The 23,259-nt window shown below is 45.7% G+C and overlaps 10 non-coding genes across 10 annotated transcripts; all 10 read right to left on the bottom strand.

Annotated features, from left to right (window-relative positions):
* Nucleotides 1-5,429: 5,429 nt before the first annotated feature.
* Nucleotides 5,430-5,501, bottom strand: trnap-agg (transfer RNA proline (anticodon AGG)). The gene has a single exon. It is a non-coding gene; the product is annotated as a tRNA-Pro (tRNA).
* Nucleotides 5,502-9,053: 3,552 nt separating this feature from the next.
* On the bottom strand, nucleotides 9,054-9,127 carry trnan-guu (transfer RNA asparagine (anticodon GUU)). Its single transcript has one exon. It is a non-coding gene; the product is annotated as a tRNA-Asn (tRNA).
* Nucleotides 9,128-9,253: 126 nt separating this feature from the next.
* On the bottom strand, nucleotides 9,254-9,326 carry trnak-cuu (transfer RNA lysine (anticodon CUU)). The gene has a single exon. It is a non-coding gene; the product is annotated as a tRNA-Lys (tRNA).
* A 734-nt stretch (nucleotides 9,327-10,060) lies between these two features.
* On the bottom strand, nucleotides 10,061-10,132 carry trnap-agg (transfer RNA proline (anticodon AGG)). The gene has a single exon. It is a non-coding gene; the product is annotated as a tRNA-Pro (tRNA).
* A 3,762-nt stretch (nucleotides 10,133-13,894) lies between these two features.
* trnak-cuu (transfer RNA lysine (anticodon CUU)) lies at nucleotides 13,895-13,967 on the bottom strand. Its single transcript has one exon. It is a non-coding gene; the product is annotated as a tRNA-Lys (tRNA).
* A 993-nt stretch (nucleotides 13,968-14,960) lies between these two features.
* trnak-cuu (transfer RNA lysine (anticodon CUU)) lies at nucleotides 14,961-15,033 on the bottom strand. Its single transcript has one exon. It is a non-coding gene; the product is annotated as a tRNA-Lys (tRNA).
* A 794-nt stretch (nucleotides 15,034-15,827) lies between these two features.
* On the bottom strand, nucleotides 15,828-15,901 carry trnan-guu (transfer RNA asparagine (anticodon GUU)). The gene has a single exon. It is a non-coding gene; the product is annotated as a tRNA-Asn (tRNA).
* A 126-nt stretch (nucleotides 15,902-16,027) lies between these two features.
* On the bottom strand, nucleotides 16,028-16,100 carry trnak-cuu (transfer RNA lysine (anticodon CUU)). Its single transcript has one exon. It is a non-coding gene; the product is annotated as a tRNA-Lys (tRNA).
* A 734-nt stretch (nucleotides 16,101-16,834) lies between these two features.
* Nucleotides 16,835-16,906, bottom strand: trnap-agg (transfer RNA proline (anticodon AGG)). The gene has a single exon. It is a non-coding gene; the product is annotated as a tRNA-Pro (tRNA).
* Nucleotides 16,907-22,083: 5,177 nt separating this feature from the next.
* Nucleotides 22,084-22,155, bottom strand: trnaq-uug (transfer RNA glutamine (anticodon UUG)). Its single transcript has one exon. It is a non-coding gene; the product is annotated as a tRNA-Gln (tRNA).
* Nucleotides 22,156-23,259: the final 1,104 nt, after the last annotated feature.

Genomic DNA, 23,259 nt, shown 5'->3' with positions numbered 1-23,259 from the left:
GTCCACCATAGTGTCGGTGATACCAGGGACACCTTCATGTTTAAGCTGCTCCCTCTTGGCCTGCCTCAGCAGAGACACATCCCCACTGTCCCATTCAAAAATGCAGCAAGACATGCGTGCCATTAAAATGGGGTAAAGAGGATGTGCATCTTTAGTGCACCCAGCTGCCAGTCACCGCATGAAATGGTAGATGTCCAGCTTCACCACCAAGTCTGGCCACCCACCAAATCGCTGCTTGAGCTTGGTCTGCCCAGTGCCCTCCCGACAGCAGTCGCAGTCCACATAGAGGAGCTGAGGCGGAGCCACACCCGCATCAGTGTACCTCCGGATGAGGTCAGCTGCCATTCGGTCCAGGGCTGGACCCTCCTGAGCTGTCAGAACACTAATGAGGATCTGGCCCACCTCATTGCTGACAGATGTTAGCCACTTAGCTGTCCCCTTTGCAAACCCCGATAGCTTCTTTGTGATCTGTAATCACACAGAAAAACAGTGAGTGATGCTAAATTATTTATATATGGAACATTACATACATACTACTGTACTACTACTAATGGTGTACTTTCAATTCTTTTGATTGAAATGTAAAAATAGTTACCTTTTTGGTTGAGTCCATCTTCAGAATGCAGCCATATGTGGACGTTATGCTGGCTTTAATGTGGTCAATCCTGCACAAGATATCTCGCCCATAAACAGCCAGCATCCACCTGTGGGAGGGGATAGTTTCGGGCTCAGGTGGCTCCTGAAACCTCACAGGGAGCAGGCTTGGCTGGGAGATGAAGTCTGAGCAGGCACCAAGGTATCGGCAAAGACGCTTCAGCCACTCCTCGCTGTGGTTCTCCCGCAGCTGCCTCACTAAGCGAGAGGGGCTGTTGCCCAGGGCCCTCTCCCTCAGGAACCTTATGACAGCATGTCACAGGCATACCTGAATAAAACAAAGGGAAAGAGAGACAGAAAGACACAAACATTAAAACCAGCTCATCTCAATTGTGTTTTAAATGACAAACATTTGTTACACAAGCTAAGTAATCTCAGTATACTCACTTTCGAGTTAGGATCAGCCTAAATTCCAGTCTGTGGGCTAAGTCCAGCTGGTCCAAGATGGCCTTGCTGGTGGAAATTAAGGCCGTTTTGCACCCACTGCACCAGAGAGTCTCCGTGATCATAAGGTAGTCCTGGTCCACATACAGAACCTGACGGGCTCTCTTGTGTGCCCCATAGCCTGTGAGCTGTCTCCCACACACAGGACAGGACAGCCTGACCTTCCAGAGGTGGTATGGCATCCACAGTAGAAGCCGGTGTGTAAAGAAGCGCTCTGGAGCGGGGCCTTGGTGATAGATCAGAGCTGGCTCTGGTGGATCATACCACAGCTTCAGGTCAGTACGAAGCCGATGTTGCTTCCACAAAGCTGCTGAAATCCATTTCTGACCCTGTGGTGGTATGGTTTTCATCAACTTTGCGGGAAGCCATCCAGACTCTGAACCTGGAGCGATCAGCCTATCCTCGGCAAGTTGAACAGAGGATCCAGCCACAGATGGAGCAGCAGAGGGAACACAGGTGGAGCTGATCACAGGGGTGAGAGGAGCAGAGGACGTCCCAGAGGAGGCAGCGGCTGACACTTCCTAATGTATTAAAAAAGGCAAACACATACAGTAGATATGATTACAAGCCACTTATTAGGAATGTTTGTTCAAAATGTAGCATATTTATGTGATCCAACAACATTAGTGTGAAGAAAACGATTAAATGAAAGAGTTTCTCACAACTCTAGAAGCAGCTCCTGGAGCACAGGAAGCAGAGGTGGCTTCAGACACAGAAGAAGGCGGAAGAGACAGGGGGGAGACGGTCTGAATATACAGCCTGGGACTGCGTGCAGGAGATGGTGTCCTAGATGCAGGGCTGGACAATGCAGAAGTGCTAATAGGCTGCAAGATTAAGAGAACACAGTTTACAATATTGAATGAAATAATATATCATTATCAGGTATTGCAGTAACAATGATTAGATAAACTCAGCATATCTTTATGGAATGAAATTTCATTTTTTTGACTATATACATTGGTTGCATGCGTCCTTGCCACACCTAGGTTTGGCTTTAAAGCTGCACCATGGGCCCCACCATACCGTGGCTTTGTAAACTGACAAAAAGAAATTAGTAACATTATGTGAAGCATTTTAAAATGCTATAACATATGATAACATAAATATCTGCAAAGACATGCATTTACCGGTGCCAAAGTTAAAGTAGGCTTTAAAGGTGCTTTTCCAGATGTTGTTCCTGACTGCCCTGGTGTTACAGGTGGTGACGTGGATGGTGTGGATGACACAGGGGCCACAGGGGCCAAACTGGAAGGCTACAGTTTCACAGAAAAGGAAATTTAATTCAAAAATACACAATACACCATCAACACATTACAGTTTTATGAAACACTTATACCTTTTTTGTATGGAAACCACAGTCACATGTCTGTGTCCCCCCAAACAGAGACATTTGCCCCCTGTGTTGCAGTGGACACTTCTCAATCTGTAACATATGACAGTGAATCATAACTATCTGCTCCCTCTATATATGACATAGCTTCCCTGTGTTTATATACATGCCCAAGTTTACCTTCTGATACAGGTCATGCCATTTCTTCTGGCGTGGTGCCGGTCTGTTTCCTTCCTCAGAAGGCCAGACCCCCTGTGTGGCAAATCTGCGCAGGCGGGTCATCCATTCACCCTCACTCATAGCCCTGTGCTTCTTGTGCTTGGAAGCCATCTTCCAATAAAAGATAGCGTGTGGCAAAATACAAAGTTTATGACTATTCAGTAGAGTAGTTAATCCATTTCATACATTTATTTCACATAGCACATATTTCATCTCAGTGTTTTTGGACAAGGTTATAGTTTGATATTTTGGGAGGAAGGGATATTGTGGTGTGTGGGTATATGCCATAACATAACTCGGTAACACTTTACTTGAAGGGGTGTACATAAGACTGACATGACACCTTCATAACCATGACATAACATATGTCATGAATATGAAGTAGGGTTTATGCATGTTTATGACAACTGTCATTAAGTGTCTTTCGCTCAATAATGACATTTTGAATGCACATATGACATTGTTTAAGATGTCTTTGTTATGACACCTTGACATAAACCATAACATCATAACCTGTCAGTGTCTTTGTCATGACAACTTGACATTAAATTAAGTTAAACTGGCATGTGGTTGGTTTTGACATTGGCTGTCATGAGGCCATTATAACTGTGTCATGAATATTTTTCGTGACCTCAACTACAGTGGTACAAATTGAATTTGTCATTAAGCAGTTATAATGGCCTCATGACAGCCAATGTCAAAACCAACCACCTGAGAGTTTAATGTAATGTTAACCAATAAAGCTAAGTGGTTTCTTAAGTTTGATAATTAATCTGCTATGTCATGTTTATGGCAGGTTGTGTTGTCTTAGTAATGTCAAGTTGTCATGACAAAGACACTGACAGGTTATGATGTATTGGTTTATGTCAAGCTGTCATAACAAAGACAAAGACATAACTCAAACAATGTCATATTTGCATTAAAAATGTCATAATTGAGCGAATGACACTTAATGACAGTTGTCATAAACATGCATGAAACCTCCTTCATATTCATAACATGTGTCATGTCATGATTATGAAGGTGTCATGTTAGTCTTATGCACACCCCTTCAAGTAAAGTGTTACCCATAACTCCATAAAAATCAGATTATTACATACCATTTCGATTACATAGACTAACAATTAGCCCACATTATGATTATTATCGATTATAGCCCACTTAAACAACACAAGGCCCATATTACGTCATACAACGTAATGTTAATGTTAATAAAGGCGCAGTTTTATGGTTAGCCTATGTATTGAATTACAGCTGAAATGTACAGACACAAATTATTTTACCTCTGGTAAAAACTGGCGCCCAAAACTGTAGGCTAATTAATGTTAACGTTATGCATAATTCAGCCATGTAGCGGTACGAGGTAATCTATATGATAGGCTAGCCATTTTTAGCCAACTTAATGTAAGCATAACAACGTAATAACATACATTATGCATGATAGTAATTATATTGATATAAACATGTAAAACTGTAAACATTCATTAAAAATAATGAAACGGGCCGCTACCCTTGACCTCTGCTACATAAATAAGACGTTCTTGTAACGTTAGTACACGTAATACGCTAGCTAACTAGTGCAAGTCACTTAACTAAATATAACAACATTGTCGGTTTCTTACCTCGATGTAGTGACGTGAAATCCAAAGTAAACCCAGTACTTTGACACCTGTAAAGTTTCAACATTTTTTCAAAACCGCTGGAAACCACTTAACCTCTGGCGATGCCCCGTCAGGTAGATGGAGGGTTTTTGGGAATGAAGGATAGCGATTGGTTGTCAACAAAAGCAAGGAGACGGAGATTTCGGAAATGGACCTTATTGATTGGCTGTAAACTGTGAGGTAAAGATACACATACTGATACGTGATTGATGCATACGTATAAAAAAAAAGTTTGAAATGGATCATAGTAATTGGAAGCTGGGAAACGGAGATGATGGGATCAGGCTTTATTGATTGGCTGTGAACAAAGATGGAAAGATGCCAATAGTGATACGTGATTGGATGGCAATTGACAGTCTCTCGTTCTCCCGGCAACGCTAGCCGGGCAACTGCGGTGAACTGCTTCGGGCTGGTCGCGGTCTTTATCCGTGCCTAAATTGCACCCGTGAAAGGGAGCCTCACATTTCGCACAGGCTTGGCATAGCCTCTTGCGGGTAAAGTCAGGGTTAAGCCTAGAGGTAGGCTTAGATTGTACTTTGTTTGTTTGAGCCATATCTGTTGTTGGGATATACAAATTGACCCAGTAGAGCAGGCCAATAATATGCACAACCCGGAGTTAAAGTTCCGTTTCGGTCTGTCGAGTGGGAGAGCGGTTACCGAAGACAAACTTCTCAAAATATCCAAATGCAAAAGTGAGTCATACAACAAAGAGTTGGAGGGACACAACCTCCAAACGGAAGCAAAAACGCTAGTACATATAGGCCTATGCCATATCGATTGACCGCATGCCTGAGAGCCTGATAGGTTACAAGTTACCGGTGCCCTCCTTATGAGAACAAAATCCACGTTCGATCGATGTCGTAAGTTATTACTGATGCTCGATGGTGTTTTAAAAAGAGTTTTGAGCAGGACCTCTCTGGAACACAGGCCTCCACCACCCGGAACAAAACATGAGCATTCCATCCACGCGCCACAGCAAACATTGACCTTGGCATTATTAGCACCACGCTCTAACCAACTGAGCTAACCGGCCTCTCTCTGTCACATTTTATCCCCAATTTCTCAGAAATATCCTGGTTGCCCTAATCAGGCTGAAGAGATTAAAAGCAAAGCCTAATAATGGGCTCGTCCGGGATTTGAACCCGGGACCTCTCGCACCCTAAGCGAGAATCATACCCCTAGACCAACGAACCGAAACATACGTCCACCCTGCTGCTGTCGGGCGGCAAACATTTCCGCTTGCATGGCTTAAAGCGCAATATTTAATTAAATCTACAATTAAAAAGTAGCCAGTGCTAAGTTGCCAGCACAGAGGAAATGCGGTCTCTTTTTTTGTGGTCATTAGAAATCACACTGCAGCAACTGCAGACGTGCTAGAGATGGCGCCTCGTCTTTGTCTTTGAGAGCGATGGACACCTTCAGTCCATCATCGAGCTCAAATGGTAGAGTGCTCGCTGCGCAAAAGAAGGGGTCCAATCTTTGCGCCCCGCACGCAAGCGAAAAGGACGCAGAAAACCTGAAAAAACGCACAAATTTGGCCTGCAACAATATTCGGGCTACATTCCTGTACGTTATGGAAGAGTTTTAGTTACATGTGAAACAAGTCACACTCCGCGGGCTGGGCTCGAACCCCTGTTCTGCGCGACTAGTGTGTGATCAACTGCGCATTCGCCTTCACTTGGTTATCAAGGTGACATATCATTATATTGATTGATATTAATTGTGTATATTATTTTTAAAAAAGCATATTACATGTTTATGGTTTAATAAAACTAATACAAATGTTTATTCAAATATGTGTTTTTTGTGTATGGGATTATTTGATGTGATTTATCTGATTTATTTTAGGACACTTCAAATGTTTTATACTCACAAATGCACACAAATATCGAAATGTAATTTTTTTATTAAAATGAATACACACAAATATTGAAATAAGTACACACACACATAAATATATGGACATACACACAATATATGTGTTATATACAATGTATACTCTATGAAAGAGTGGGTGGGCCCATATACAGTTTGCACATTCCAGTCCCAAGGCAATTAAAAGTAGCACAATGAATAAGAGTGTGAACAGTATTTATTTACTAAAACTACAAGACATTAATGAACAACAATAAACAACTAACAATGTAGAAATAGAATAGAACATTCTGTAATATAAATTAAATAAACAAGACATTGCAGAATGATTAAGAGAGAAAAAAGAACATAACTGTATTTACACATAGATATTTATTTACAGGTATTTACAAACAATCTTTTTTCTGTGTTGGAAGATTTTTATCATGGAGGTGGCTGTCCAGGTTTTTTTCTGCTGGCGATGTTCTACCAGCCACTCCTCTAAAGATTTGCCACCAGAGACACCCGGGCAAAACGTGGACCTGCCGAAGCGGCTGTGGCCGAACTCCTTGGTTTTGGGCTTGCCACACTTAGAGCATTTGTTATATGCCACTTCACGGACATATTTCCTTTTGTGGGCTCCACTGGCCTCCTCTTCTGCCCTGCGTCGTCTGTTCCTCTGAGTGAAGCGGGACACAGACACCGGGGCAGTGGGAGCAGGAGCCTCTCGCACGTCAGGAAACACTGGAGTTGGAGCCAGGAGAGGAGCAGCTGATGCGCCACCTGCACCAGCTGCCAGCAGCGTGGGCGCAGTGTTCAATAAAATGAACTGGGGCAGTGGCACAGGAACTGGGGGAGGAGTAGGAGCTGCTGGGGTAATTGGCCTCACAATTGCAGCACTGGCAGGTAGTCTGCCCGGCCGTAGCTTAGGAGCCTGTCCCGCTCTTTTAGGAGGAAGGACAAACCCGTGCCGGGCCCCTGTTGTGGACGGAGCCTCATCCAGCTCTTCCCGCGGAGCAGGAAGCTGTGAGCTGGCCACAGCGATGCGGTCTTCTGCAGCAAGGCCCTGGGTAAGGACAGTCACTTCCTGGGTGTTCTCCCTTCGATTAAACCTGCAATCAAAAAATGTATGCATAATAAATAACTGCTATCCCTTTCTTTCAAATGTCAATGTAAAACTATGCTTACCACTGAGTGAGAGTCCTCTGATTCAGCATAAACAGCTGAAGTGACGTGGCCTCCATCATAGTTTGACAGTTCAGCACCAGGTCTCGGATGTGGTGGTAATCCGTGAGCACCTTAGTCCAACGAGGAATACGGACTCCATCCTTCTTAGTTGGGGACTTGTGAAGTGCACACAGTTTGATACACATGGCCTCAACTAAGCGACTGGTGCTGGGCCACTGAGCTGGCCCCCCAGGATGACCAATCAGGCACCTCTTCACACTGTCCACACCCGGTGTCACTCCTGTGTTTTTCGGAGCCTTGAAGCGTCCGTGGGTCAGTTTGGGCTGGTGTCTGGGCTGATAGTGGATCTTCCACTTGTCCCCATCAGGAAGAGCAGTCCACAGACGGATGACCTCTGTGACCTGTGACGTTAGTACACGTAATACGCTAGCTAACTAGTGCAAGTCACTTAACTAAATATAACAACATTGTCGGTTTCTTACCTCGATGTAGTAACGTGAAATCCAAAGTAAACCCAGTACTTTGACACCTGTAAAGTTTCAACTTTTTTTTCAAAACCGCTGGAAACCACTTAACCTCTGGCGATGCCCCGTCAGGTAGATGGAGGGTTTTTGGGAATGAAGAATAGCGATTGGTTGTCAACAAAAGCAAGGAGACGGAGATTTCGGAAATGGACTTTATTGATTGGCTGTAAACTGTGAGGTAAAGATACACATACTGATACGTGATTGATGCATAAGTATAAAAAAAAAGTTTGAAATGGATCATAGTAATTGGAAGTTGGGAAACGGATATGATGGGATCAGGCTTTATTGATTGGCTGTGAACAAAGATGGAAAGATGCCAATAGTGATACGTGATTGGATGGCAATTGACAGTCTCTCGTTCTCCCGGCACCGCTAGCCGGGCAACTGCGGTGAACTGCTTCGGGCTGGTCGCGGTCTTTATCCGTGCCTAAATTGCACCCGTGAAAGGGAGCCTCACATTTCGCACAGGCTTGGCATAGCCTCTTGCGGGTAAAGTCAGGGTTAAGCCTAGAGGTAGGCTTAGATTGTACTTTGTTTGTTTGAGCCATATCTGTTGTTGGGATATACAAATTGACCCAGTAGAGCAGGCCAATAATATGCACAACCCGGAGCTAAAGTTCCGCTTCGGTCTGTCGAGTGGGAGAGCGGTTACCGAAGACAAACTTCTCAAAATATCCAAAGGCAAAAGTGAGTCATACAACAAAGAGTTGGAGGGACACAACCTCCAAACGGAAGCAAAAACGCTAGTACATATAGGCCTATGCCGAATCGAATGATCTCATGCCTGAGAGCCTAATAGGTTACAAGTTACCGGTGCCCTCCTTATGAAAACAAAATCCACGTTCGATCGCTGTCGTAAGTTATTACGGATGCTCGATGGTGTTTTAAAAAGAGTTTTGAGCAGGACCCCTCTGGAACACAGGCCTCCACCACCCGGAACAAAACATAAGCATTCCATCCACACGCCACAGCAAACATAAGCTGATGTAAACTTTCACAACACCCGCTGTCTTCTTTGAACACAAAGCAACTGACCAAGCTGTTAACGCTAAAAGGGGCCAAGAAACGTCGTGTCATGTGTCCGAAATGACACGGATGTGTTAGTGGACACACGTGTGCTAAATTCTGCAGCTGTGTTGGTGGTTGCATGGCAGGACGTCAACGAAAAACACCTTTCGTCCCTGGGTGGGCTCGAACCAAAAACCTTTCGGTTAACAGCCGAACGCGCTTACCTATTGCGCCACAGAGACCTACAGCTAGCCTGTCCATGGGTTAGGTTATAAAAAAAGGCAGACCTGGACTTTTCCGGCAATGCCGGACTCGCTTTCCACGCTGGAAACCGAGAGCCTGATGGGAAGAAAGAGGGCTAATAGATGCGCCCAACGTGGGGCTCGAACCCACGACCCAGAGATTAAGAGTCTCATGCTCTACCGACTGAGCTAGCCGGGCAACTGCGATGATTTGCTTCGGGCTGGTTCCGGTCTTTATCCTTGCCTAAATTGCGCCCGTGAAAGGGAGCCTCATATTTCGCACAGGCTTGGCATTGCCTCTTGCGGGTAAAGTCAGGGTGAAGCCTAGAGGTAGGCTTAGAGTGTACTTTGTTTGTTTGAGCCATATCTTTTGTTGGGGGATACAATTTGACCCAGTAGAGCAGGCCAATAATATGCACAACCCGGAGCTAAAGTTCCGTTTCGGTCTGTCGAGTGAGAGAGCGGTTACCGAAGACAAACTTCTCAAAATATCCAAAGGCAAAAGTGAGTCATACAACAAAGAGTTGGAGGGACACCACCTCCAAACGGAAGCAAAAACGCTAGTACATATAGGCCTATGCCGAATCGATTGACCGCATGCCTGAGAGCCTGATAGGTTACAAGTTACCGGTGCCCTCCTTATGAGAACAAAATCCACGTTCGATCGATGTCGTAAGTTATTACTGATGCTCGATGGTGTTTTAAAAAGAGTTTTGAGCAGGACCTCTCTGGAACACAGAGCTCCACCACCCGGAACAAAACATAAACATTCCATCCACGCGCCACAGCAAACTTTGACCTTGGCATTATTAGCACCACGCTCTAACCAACTGAGCTAACCGGCCTCTCTCTGTCACATTTTATCCCCACTTTCTCAGAAATATCCTGGTTGCCCTAATCAGGCTGAAGAGATTAAAAGCAAAGCCTAATAATGGGCTCATCCGGGATTTGAACCCGGGACCTCTCGCACCCTAAGCGAGAATCATACCCCTAGACCAACGAACCGAAACATACATCCTCACTGCTGCTGTCGGGCGGCAAACATTTCCGCTTGCATGGCTTAAAGCGCAATATTTAATTAAATCTACAATTAAAAAGTAGCCAGTGCTAAGTTGCCAGCACAGAGGAAATGCGGCCTCTTTTTTTGTGGTCATTGGAAATCACACTGCAGCACCTGCAGACGTGCTAGAGATGGCGCCTCGTCTTTGTCTTTGAGAGCGATGGACACCTTCACTCCATCATCGAGGGGAATTGGCTCAAATGGTAGAGTGCTCGCTGCGCAAAAGAAGGGGTCCAATCTTTGCGCCCTGCACGCAAGCGAAAAGGACGCAGAAAACGTGAAAAAAAGCACAAATTTGGCCTGCAACAATATTCGGGCTACATTCCTGTACGTTATGGAAGAGTTTTAGTTACATGTGAAACAAGTCACACTCCGCGGGCTGGGCTCGAACCCCTGTTCTGCGCGACTAGTGTGTGATCAACTGCGCATTCGCCTTCACTTGGTTATCAATGTGACATGTCATTATATTGATTGATATTAATTGTGTATATTATTTTTAAAAAAGCATATTACATGTTTATGGTTTAATAAAACTAATACAAATGTTTATTCAAATATGTGTTTTTTGTGTATGGGATTGATTGATGTGATTTATCTGATTTATTTTAGGACACTTCAAATGTTTTATACACACAAATGCACACAAATATCGAAATGTAATTTTTTTTATTAAAATGAATACACACAAATATTGAAATAAGTACACACGCACATAAATATATGGACATACACACAATATATGTGTTATATACAATGTATACTCTATGAAAGAGTGGGTGGGCCCATGTACAGTTTGCACATTCCAGTCCCAAGGCAATTAAAAGCAGCACAATGAATAGGAGTGTGAACAGTATTTACTTACTAAAACTAAAAGACATTAATGAACAACAATAAACAACTAACAATGTAGAAATAGAATAGAACATTCTGTAATATAAATTAAATAAACAAGACATTGCAGAAAGATTGAGAGAAAAAAAAGAACATAACTGTATTTACACATAGATATTTATTTACAGGTATTTACAAACAATCTTTTTTCTGTGTTGGAAGATTTTTATCATGGAGGTGGCTGTCCAGGTTTTTTTCTGCTGGCGCTGTTCTACCAGCCACTCCTCTAAAGATTTGCCACCAGAGACACCCGGGCAAAACGTGGCACTGCCGAAGCGGCTGTGGCCGAACTCCTTGGTTTTGGGCTTGCCACACTTAGAGCATTTGTTATATGCCACTTCACGGACATATTCCCTTTTGTGGGCTCCACTGGCCTCCTCTTCTGCCCTGCGTTGTGTGTTCCTCTGAGTGAAGCGGGACACAGACACCGGGGCAGTGGGAGCAGGAGCCTCTCGCACGTCAGGAAACACTGGAGTTGGAGCCAGGAGAGGAGCAGCTGAAGCGCCACCTGCACCAGCTGCCAGCAGCGTGGGCGCTGTGTTCAATAAAATGAACTGGGGCAGTGGCACAGGAACTGGGGGAGGAGTAGGAGCTGCTGGGGTAATTGGCCTCACAATTGCAGCACTGGCAGGTCGTCTGCCCGGCCGTAGCTTAGGAGCCTGTCCCGCTCTGTTAGGAGGAAGGACAAACCCGTGCCGGGCCCCTGTTGTGGAGGGAGCCTCATCCAGCTCTTCCCGCGGAGCAGGAAGCTGTGAGCTGGCCACAGCGATGCGGTCTTCTGCAGCAAGGCCCTGGGTAAGGACAGTCACTTCCTGGGTGTTCTCCCTTCGATTAAACCTGCAATCAAAAAATTTATTCATAATAAATAACTGCTATCCCTTTCTTTCAAATGTCAATGTAAAACTATGCTTACCACTGAGTGAGAGTCCTCAGATTCAGCATAAACAGCTGAAGTGACGTGGCCTCCATCATAGTTTGGCAGTTCAGCACCAGGTCTCAGATGTGGTGGTAATCTGTGAGCCCCTTAGTCCAACGAGGAAGACGGACTCCATCCTTCTTAGTTCGGGACTTGTGAAGTGCACACAGTTTGATACACATGGCCTCAACTAAGCGACTGGTGCTGGGCCCCTGAGCTGGCCCCCCAGGATGACCAATCAGGCACCTCTTCACACTGTCCACACCCGGTGTCACTCCTGTGTTTTTCGGAGCCTTGAAGCGTCCGTGGGTCAGTTTGGGCTGGTGTCTGGGCTGATAGTGGATCTTCCTCTTGTCCCCATCAGGAAGAGCAGTCCACAGACGGATGACCTCTGTGACCTGTGACGTTAGTACACGTAATACGCTAGCTAACTAGTGCAAGTCACTTAACTAAATATAACAACATTGTCGGTTTCTAACCTCGATGTAGTAACGTGAAATCCAAAGTAAACCCAGTACTTTGACACCTGTAAAGTTTCAACTTTTTTTTCAAAACCGCTGGAAACCACTTAACCTCTGGCGATGCCCCTTCAGGTTGATGGAGGGTTTTTGGGAATGAAGGATAGCGATTGGTTGTCAGCAAAAGCAAGGAGACAGAGATTTCGGAAATGGATTTTATTGATTGGCTGTAAACTGTGAGGGAAAGATACACATACTGATACGTGATTGATGCATACGTATAAAAAAAAAAGTTTGAAATGGATCATAGTAATTGGAAGCTGGGAAACGGAGATGATGGGATCAGGCTTTATTGATTGGCTGTGAACAAAGATGGAAAGATGCCAATAGTGATACGTGATTGGATGGCAATTGACAGTCTCTCGTTCTCCCGGCACTGCTAGCCGGGCAACTGCGGTGAACTGCTTCGGGCTAGTCGCGGTCTTTATCCGTGCCTAAATTGCACCCGTGAAAGGGAGCCTCACATTTCGCACAGGCTTGGCATAGCCTCTTGCGGGTAAAGTCAGGGTTAAGCCTAGAGGTAGGCTTAGATTGTACTTTGTTTGTTTGAGCCATATCTGTTGTTGGGGGATACAAATTGACCCAGTAGAGCAGGCCAATAATATGCACAACCCGGAGCTAAAGTTCCGTTTCGGTCTGTCGAGTGGGAGAGCGGTTACCGAAGACAAACTTCTCAAAATATCCAAAGGCAAAAGTGAGTCATACAACAAAGAGTTGGAGGGACACAACCTCCAAACGGAAGCAAAAACGCTAGTACATATAGGCCTATGCCGAATCGAATGACCTCATGCCTGAGAGCCTGATAGGTTACAAGTTACCGGTGCCCTCCTTATGAAAACAAAATCCAAGTTCGATCGCTGTCGTAAGTTATTACGGATGCTCGATGGTGTTTTAAAAAGAGTTTTGAGCAGGACCTCTCTGGAACACAGGCCTCCAACCACCCGGAACAAAACATGAGCATTCCATCCACGCGCCACAGCAAACATAATCTGATGTAAACTTTCACAACACCCGCTGTCTTCTTTGAACACAAAGCAACTGACCAAGCTGTTAACGCTAAAAGGGGCCAAGAAACGTCGTGTCATGTGTCCTAAATGCCACGGATGTGTTAGTGGACACACGTGTGCTAAATTCTGCAGCTGTGTTGGTGGTTGCATGGCAGGACGTCAACGAAAAACACCTTTCGTCCCTGGGTGGGCTCGAACCAAAAACCTTTCGGTTAACAACCACGCGCTGACCTATTGCGCCACAGAGACCTACAGCTAGACTTTCCATGGGTTAGCTTATAAAAAAAGGCAGACCTGGACTTTTCCGGCAATGGCGGACTCGCTTTCCACGGTTGAAACCGAAAGCCCGTTGGGAAGAGAGAGGGCTAATAGATGCACCCAACGTGGGGCTCAAACCCACGACCCTGAGATTAAGAGTCTCATGCTCTACCGATTGAGCTAGCCGGGCAACTGCGGTGATCTGCTTCGGGCTGGTCGCGGTCTTTATCCTTGCCTAAATTGCGCCCGTGAAAGGGAGCCTCACATTTCGCACAGGCTTGGCATAGCCTCTTGCGGGTAAAGTCAGGGTGAAGCCTAGAGGTAGGCTTAGAGTGTACTTTGTTTGTTTGAGCCATATCTTTTGTTGGGGGATACAATTTGACCCAGTAGAGCAGGCCAATAATATGCACAACCGGGAGCTAAAGTTCCGTTTCGGTCTGTCGAGTGAGAGAGCGGTTACCGAAGACAAACTTCTCAAAATATCCAAAGGCAAAAGTGAGTCATACAACAAAGAGTTGGAGGGACACAACCTCCAAACGGAAGCAAAAACGCTAGTACATATAGGCCTATGCCGAATCGATTGACCGCATGCCCGAGAGCCTGATAGGTTACAAGTTACCGGTGCCCTCCTTATGAGAACAAAATCCACGTTCGATCGATGTCGTAAGTTATTACTGATGCTCGATGGTTTTTTAAAAAGAGTTTTGAGCAGGACCTCTCTGGAACACAGGCCTCCACCACCCGGAACAAAACATGAGCATTCCATCCACGCCCCACAGCAAACATAAGCTGATGTAAACTTTCACAACACCCGCTGTCTTCTTTGAACACAAAGCAACTGACCAAGCTGTAAACGCTAAAAGGGGCCAAGAAACGTCGTGTCATGCGTCCGAAATGACACGGATGTGTTAGTGGACACACGTGTGCTAAATTCTGCAGCTGTCTTGGTGGTTGCATGGCAGGACGTCAACGAAAAACACCATTCGTCCCTGGGTCGGCTCGAACCACCAACCTTTCGGTTAACAGCCGATCGCACTGACCGATTGCACCACAGAGACCTATGGCTAACCTGTCCATGGGTTAGCTTATAAAAAAAAGCAGACCTGGACTTTTCCGTCAATGGCGAACTGCTTTCCACACTGGAAACCCAGACCCCGTTGGGAAGAGAGAGTGCTAATAGATGCGCCCAACGTGGGGTTCGAACCCACGACCCTGAGATTAAGAGTCTCATGCTCTACCGACTGAGCTAGCCGGGCAACTGCGGTGGACTGCTTCGGGCTGGTCGCGGTCTTTTTCCTTGCCTAAATTGCGCCCGTGAAAGGGAGCCTCACATTTCGCACAGGCTTGGCATAGCCTCTTGTGGGTAAAGTCAGGGTGAAGCCTAGAGGTAGGCTTAGAGTGTACTTTGTTTGTTTGAGCCATATCTTTTGTTGGGGGATACAATTTGACCCAGTAGAGCAGGCCAATAATATGCACAACCCGGAGCTAAAGTTCCGTTTCGGTCTGTCGAGTGAGAGAGCGGTTACCGAAGACAAAGTTCTCAAAATATCCAAAGAGAAAAGTTAGCCATACAACAAAGAGTTGGAGGGACACAACCTCCAAACGGAAGCAAAAACGCTAGTACATCTAGGCCTATGCTGAATCGATTGACCTCATGCCTGAGAGCCTGATAGGTTACAAGTTACCGGTGCCCTCCTTATGAGAACAAAATCCACGTTCGATCGATGTCGTAAGTTATTACGGATGCTCGATGGTGTTTTAAAAAGAGTTTTGAGCAGGACCTCTCTGGAACACAGGCCTCCACCACCCGGAACAAAACATGAGCATTCCATCCACGCGCCACAGCAAACATAAGCTGATGTAAACTTTCACAACACCCGCTGTCTTCTTTGAACACAAAGCAACTGACCAAGCTGTAAACGCTAAAAGGGGCCAAGAAACGTCGTTTCATGCGTCCGAAATGACACGGATGTGTTAGTGGACACAGGTGTGCTAAATTCTGCAGCTGTGTTGGTGGTTGCATGGCAGGACGTCAACGAAAAACACCATTCGTCCCTGGGTGGGCTCGAACCACCAACCTTTCGGTTAACAGCCGAACGCGCTGACCGATTGCGCCACAGAGACCTACGGCTAGCCTGTCCATGGGTTAGCTTATAAAAAATAGCAGACCTGGACTTTTCCGGCAATGGCGGACTCGCTTTCCACGCTGGAAACCGAGACCCCGTTGGGAAGAAAGAGGGCTAATAGATGCGCCCAACGTGGGGCTCAAACTCACGACCCTGAGTTTAAGAGTCTCATGCTCTACCGACTGAGCTAGCCGGGCAATTAGGGTGGACTGCTTCGGGCTGGCGGCGGTCTTTATCCGTGCCTAAATTGCACCCGTGAAAGGGAGCCTCACATTTCGCACAGGCTTGGCATAGCCTCTTGCGGGTAAAGTCAGGGTTAAGCCTAGAGGTAGGCTTAGATTGTACTTCGTTTGTTTGAGCCATATCTGTTGTTGGGGGATACAAATTGACCCAGTAGAGCAGGCCAATAATATGCACAACCCGGAGTTAAAGTTCCGTTTCGGTCTGTCGAGTGAGAGAGCGGTTACCGAAGACAAAGTTCTCAAAATATCCAAAGGCAAAAGTTAGCCATACAACAAAGAGTTGGAGGGACACAACCTCCAAACGGAAGCAAAAACGCTAGTACATATAGGCCTATGCCGAATCGATTGACCTCATGCCTGAGAGACTGATAGGTTACAAGTTATCGGTGCCCTCCTTATGAGAACAAAATCCACGTTCGATCGATGTCGTAAGTTATTACGGATGCTCGATGGTGTTTTAAAAAGAGTTTTGAGCAGGACCTCTCTGGAACACAGGCCTCCACCACCCGGAACAAAACATGAGCATTCCATCCACGCGCCACAGCAAACATTGACCTTGGCATTATTAGCACCACGCTCTAACCAACTGAGCTAACCGGCCTCTCTCTGTCACATTGTATCCCCAATTTCTCAGAAATATCCTGGTTGCCCTAATCAGGCTGAAGAGATTAAAAGCAAAGCCTAATAATGGGCTCGTCCGGGATTTGAACCCGGGACCTCTCGCACCCTAAGCGAGAATCATACCCCTAGACCAACGAACCGAAACATACAGCCTCCCTGCTGCTGTCGGGCGCCAAACATTTCCGCTTGCATGGCTTCAAGTGCAATATTTTAATTAAATCTACAATTAAAAAGTAGCCAGTGCTAAGTTGCCAGCACAGAGGAAATGCGGCCTCTTTTTTTGTGTTCATTGGAAATCAAACTGTAGCACCTGCAGACGTGCTAGAGATGGCGCCTCGTCTTTGTCTTTGAGATCGATGGACACCTTCACTCCATCATCGAGGGGAATTAGCTCAAATGGTAGAGCGCTCACTGCGCAAAAGAAGGGGTCCAATCTTTGCGCCCCGCACGCAAGTGAAAAGAACGCAAAAAACTCACAAATTTGGCCTGCAACAATATTCGGGCTACATTCCTGTACGTTATGGAAGAGTTTTAGTTACATGTGAAACAAGTCACACTTCGCGGGCTGGGCTCGAACCCCTGTTCTGCGCGACTAGTGTGTGATCAACTGCGCATTCGCCTTCACTTGGTTATCAATGTGACATATCATTATATTAATTGTGTATATTATTTAAAAAAAAAGCATATTACATGTTTATGGTTTAATAAAACTAATACAAATGTTTATTCAAATATGTGTTTTTTGTGTGTGGGATTGATTGATGTGATTTATCTGATTTATTTTAGGACACTTCAAATGTTTTATACACACAAATGCACACAAATATCGAAATGTAATTTTTTTTATTAAAATGAATACACACAAATATTGAAATAAGTACACACACACATAAATATATGGACATACACACAATATATGTGTTGTATACAATGTATACTCTATGAAAGAGTGGGTGGGCCCATGTACAGTTTGCACATTCCAGTCCCAAGGCAATTAAAAGCAGCACAATGAATAAGAGTGTGAACAGTATTTATTTACTAAAACTACAAGACATTAATGAACAACAATAAACAACTAACAATGTAGAAATAGGATAGAACATTCTGTAATATAAATTAAACAAACAAGACATTACAGAAAGATTGAGAGAAAAAAAAGAACATAACTGTATTTACATATAGATATTTATTTACAGGTAATCTTTTTTCTGTGTTGGAAGATTTTTATCATGGAGGTGGCTGTCCAGGTTTTTTTCTGCTGGCGCTGTTCTACCAGCCACTCCTCTAAAGATTTGCCACCAGAGACACCCGGGCAAAACGTGGCACTGCCGAAGCGGCTGTGGCCGAACTCCTTGGTTTTGGGCTTGCCACACTTAGAGCATTTGTTATATGCCACTTCACGGACATATTTCCTTTTGTGGGCTCCACTGGCCTCCTCTTCTGCCCTGCGTCGTCTGTTCCTCTTAGTGAAGCGGGACACAGACACCGGGGCAGTGGGAGCAGGTTCCTCCCAAAATCCAACAAAGTGGGCACCAGCTGCCAGCAGCGTGGGCGCAGTGTTCAATAAAATGAACTGGGGCAGTGGCATAGGAACTGGGGGAGGAGTAGGAGCTGCTGGGGTAATTGGCCTCACAATTGCAGCACTGGCAGGTCGTCTGCCCGGCCGTAGCTTAGGAGCCTGTCCCGCTCTGTTAGGAGGAAGGACAAACCCGTGCCGGGCCCCTGTTGTGGAGGGAGCCTCATCCAGCTCTCTCCCGCGGAGCAGGAAGCTGTGAGCTGGCCACAGCGATGCGGTCTTCTGCAGCAAGGCCCTGGGTAAGGACAGTACCATCCTGGGTCAGTTTGGGCTGGTGTCTGGGCTGATTGTGGATCTTCCTCTTGTCCCCATTAGGAAGAGCAGTCCACAGACGGATGACCTCTGTGACCTGCTGCTCGTCCAGGTAGAGTGCATGACGGAGGGACACCAGGTACTCTGCCAGATCCTGCACTTTATCCCAGCCTGCAACGCAATCGGGTCCAAGAACAGGAGCCTGCAGGAAAGTATTACAATAACAATACACAGCATGTTAAATGTCTGAGTGTAAAAGCAAATAGAAACTAATAATGAGAAGCTTACTTACAGGAGCCTGGTCTGCAACACTGGACCCAGTTGATGTTGCAGGAGCAGAGGCAGCACTTGGCTGGACAGAAGGCTGTGGAGGAGACTGCAGGGGAGGCTGAGCAGGGCGCAGAGGAGGAGACTGCAGAGGAGGCTGGGCAGGGCGCAGAGGAGGAGACTGCAGAGGAGGCTGGGCAGGGCGCAGAGGAGGAGACTGCAGAGGAGGCTGGGCAGGGCGCAGAGTAGGAGACTGCAGAGGAGGCTGGGCAGGGCGCTGCAGTCCTGTGGGTGGCTGTAGTGAGGATGGTCCTGGTGCAGAGGGACAGGGGTTGAAGGCCTGGGGGCCGCTGCTGCTGTGGACTGGGACAGGCTCAATGGGGTCATAGAGGACTGGCACTGTGAGGTCCTCTGGTTCCTCCTCAACAAAGTCTTCGTCCTGCACCACCTCATCAGTCATCTGCTCCACCAGCCGATCCTCCTCTTCTGGGTTATCCATAACAGTCAGGGATTTCTCAGCCTGACTGTACAGATACTCCATACCCAGCAGCTCCCCTGCAAAAGAACACACATACAAATCACATTCACATTATTATAGCTGTAGTGGCTATTTGTCCATAACAAACTGAAACAAAAAAAAAAACAATCAAACTTTTCAAAGTTTGATCGTTTGTAGGCTTGACGCAGTTTAACAGATCAAAAATTTAAAATACTAAACAAGAAGATAATAAGCATAAATGCAAAATAAAGCAAATTCACTTTAGCAAAAGAAAGCAAAGAAATAAGGCTATAAAGGGTCAAATTAAGCCTAAATTAAACAAAGTACAAATAACTCCAACAATAGTTGAATTATATGAAATACAATATAAAAAATGTACACTCAAACACCTGTATAATTATAATCTTTTGTTTGAGATAACATGAATAATTCTCACCTGTGTAAGCCCCTGGAGGCTGGTAGCGATCATCCAGGGACATCTTCAGCACTTTGCGGCTGAGCCGGTACATTGCCTCCCTCTCAACGCTACTGTAGGTCCTCAGGTCAGTCTTTCCCCTCACTGCTTCATCCATCCGGTCCTGGTTCCAGCGCATCAGGCCTTCCAGGAGATAGGCCTGGAAAAGCGCATCACTGGCACTGGTCCCTACAGGTCAAATAAAGTCAAATATTAGTTATCTACGTATTCAGTATGGCAGAATAGGTTATAAAAGTTTAAAGTTTTTGCAGGTTATAAAAGTTATAACCTAACTGGGATGAAGCGATTTAAATGGAGGTGGAAAGACTCCAAGAATGTGGAGCCACGAGCACAGCGATAGCAGCTGAGCTCCACACCACCCTTCTTCAGTGTGTCTGTCTTCTGGTACAGAGGTGAAGGGGGTGGATTGGAATCCACTGCTGCTTCAATGTATATGTAATGATTGATTATAAGATTATATTGATTATATATATATTAAGGTATTAATCAATATTTTTCCTTCTAAATATCAAATGAGTTGAATGACTTCTCTGGAGATTTTACTTTATTTATATAAGTTACCATTGTGATTACTGAAATGTTCTTTTCATGTATTCTTTAATGTCTGTATTTGATATCTGAATGCAGTGCTTGCTTATTTAACCCAGCTTCCAGAAATGAAATAGGGACTTGTTTTGTGTTTGAGAAAGGTCTTCAATGTGTTTAAACATATAGGGGTCATTGAAGCCAATAGTTTAAGGGACCATTTCTTTGTTAAAGCCTTTCTTTCCAGTTAGACTAAAGTTTAGCTATCTTTGAGAGAAAAAACGCATTATCTTGATGTTTTGAGAGGACTCTCCTGTTTATAGTGAGAGCCTGGCCAAATCCAACCTTGGAAAAGCTGTGTGTCGGTGTGTGTGTTAGTCTTCTTGGTTACAGGTTAAGGAACCACTGGCATTATTGGAGATTGACTGAGTTGTTGTTCTGGACATGCTGGCGCCCAGCAAGCCAAATCTGCGACCTGGAAGGTCATGACGTGCCTAACTTCAGCTGCATAATCGATGGAGATATGCTTCAGTCTATCTGTATATGTGTGGAAAATTACTGTGTTTATCTATTTCATAGCCAATGAGAATCATTCATCCTGTAAGCAATGACGTAGCTTAGACCTTGGAAATCGTATAACTGCTGTGATCTTTGTAACTGTAAGCGGGGCGGCCTACGAACTCCTGTGCGAGTATTGAAGCTGACTTCTGCTGATGAAACTGCAAACTATCTTCAGTAAATATTTTCTTTAATTTTTTATAATTCTGACTCTGGGTCTTCATTCTTCATATCTGGTTCTGGGTCTTTAACTGTACACCCCTTACAGTTTGGTGGAGGATGCGGCGGGCAATCATTCCGTGGTGACATCTCTGGCAAATCAACACACAAGGTAGTAAGCTTTTATTAATTGTTAGGGCTGTCTGACTGGAAGAGATTTTGAAGGAGAGCGGGAGAGCCTTCACTCCGATGAGGCGAGTGAAGGAGTAAGTAGCCTTCACTCCGATGAGGCGAGTGAAGGAGTAAGTTGTAGGCCTACTGCTGAGAGGATAAGAAGTCGCTGAGAGCGTCGTTAAGGGTAACGGCAGCAGACAGCGCAAGCGAAGCGTGCTCTGTGGGGACCCCGCTGGGCATTAATGGTGTAGCACCACCCCAGCAGAGTATGTCCCTGGACGGGAGGTCCAGTGGCACCGTAAACCTGCTCAATCTCTTCCATCTCAGATAGGGGATCCCCGAATTTAGTGAACATACGTCCTCCCTGCTGCTGCCGGGCCGCAAACATTTCAGCTTGCATGGCTTAAAGCGCAATTTTTTAATTAAATCTACAATTAAAAGGTAGCCAGTGCAAAGTTGCCAGCACAGAGGAAATGCGGCCTCTTTTTTGTGGTCATTGCTAAGGATCGCGCCTCGTCTTTGTCTTTGAGAACGATGGACACCTTCTCTCCAAATAGTAGGGCGCTAGCTTAGCATGCGAGAGGTAGCGGGATCGATGCCTGCATTCTCCAGTGCTGTCCATCCTTTTTACGCCCCCCTTCAAGGGGCACTCCCTAGATGAGCTCTTGCGGCTCAGTGCGGCACTTGCAATAGCAAGGAGCAAATGAAGCCTTTGCTTTTTAAGCCCATGTTTCCCCAATTCCGACTCGGTTTGAGAGTGCCAATTTCACTGCCACGTCAGCAGTTGCGCATCACCTCTGTTTTTTCCCTCCCATCCGCAAAGTACCTAAAAAGGTTCCACCGAGATTTGAACTCGGATCGCTGGATTCAAAGCCCAGAGTGCTAACCATTACACCATGGAACCAACAGACCCTGCTAGCTGGCTGTCTGAGAGGGTGAGCGATGAGGCTAGGTGGAATCAGGTAGACTAAAAGAGGCGGACGTGCTTCCCGAAACGCGGGATTGAACCAGGGACCTTTAGATCTTCAGTCTATCGCTCTCCCAACTGAGCTATTTCGGCCAGTTATTTGTGCGGTTTAGCCAGCAGGCATGTCTGGGAGACCGCCCGTCATTTTCGAGAAGAGCAGAGCGAAGCTCCCAGAGAGAAAATGAGTGGCCCGTACGGGGATCGAACCCTTGACCTTGGCCGCAAACATTTCAGCTTGCATGGCGTAAAGCGCAATTTTTTGATTAAATCTACAATTAAAAGGTAGTCAGTGCAAAGTTGCCAAAACAGAGGAAATGCGGCCTCTTTTTTTGTGGTCATTGGAAATCAAGCTGCAGCACCTGCACACGTGCTAGGGATCGCGCCTCGTCTTTGTCTTTGAGAGCGATGGACACCTTCTCTCCATCATCGAGGGGAATTAGCTCAAATGGTAGAGCGCTCGCTGCGCAAAAGAAGGGGTCCTGTTACGGTGTTTATTCATTTTGTCATGTTTCTGGTTTGTGGTTTCTCTGTCTTTGGTCTTTTATTCAGTTTGTGCCTTGTTAATTGTAGTCTGTTATCCTAGTCATGTCATTATTAGGTCCCTTGTTTCAGGTGTGTTGTCTTGTTAGGTTGTATGGTCCCGCTCGGTGTTCTGATTTGCCCAGCTGTGTCTTGTTCCCTCATCCCGTCTGTGTATTTAAATCCTGTCTGCTCTTTTGTTCGTGGTCAGTTATTGAATGTATGTTTTAATGTGCGTACCACGAGTATCTTGTCTGTTCTGAGTCTGTAATTAAAGTCTACTGCTGCATTTAGATCCGCCTACTGCCTTTGCTTCCACGCAAATTCGTAACAGAATAACTGACCCCCTAGGATCTAGCAGCCATGCCTACCTGGAGTCCTGATGTCCAGATCCTCCGTCTTCGCCAGGAGAATCGCGCCATCGAGGATTATGTCGCAGAATTCCTCGAGCTGGCATATCTCGCGCAAATGAACACCCACGGCTTGAAGATCTTCTTCCGCGGAGGGTTATCGGAACCACTC

This window comes from Siphateles boraxobius, unplaced genomic scaffold, assembly GCF_051911475.1.
Source record: "Siphateles boraxobius isolate OS27281-9 unplaced genomic scaffold, OSU_SipBor_1 19, whole genome shotgun sequence".
NCBI classification, from domain to species: Eukaryota; Metazoa; Chordata; class Actinopteri; order Cypriniformes; family Leuciscidae; genus Siphateles; species Siphateles boraxobius.
The sequence above is the reverse complement of the archived record's forward strand: the minus strand, read 5'-3'. Positions and strand labels throughout refer to the sequence as shown.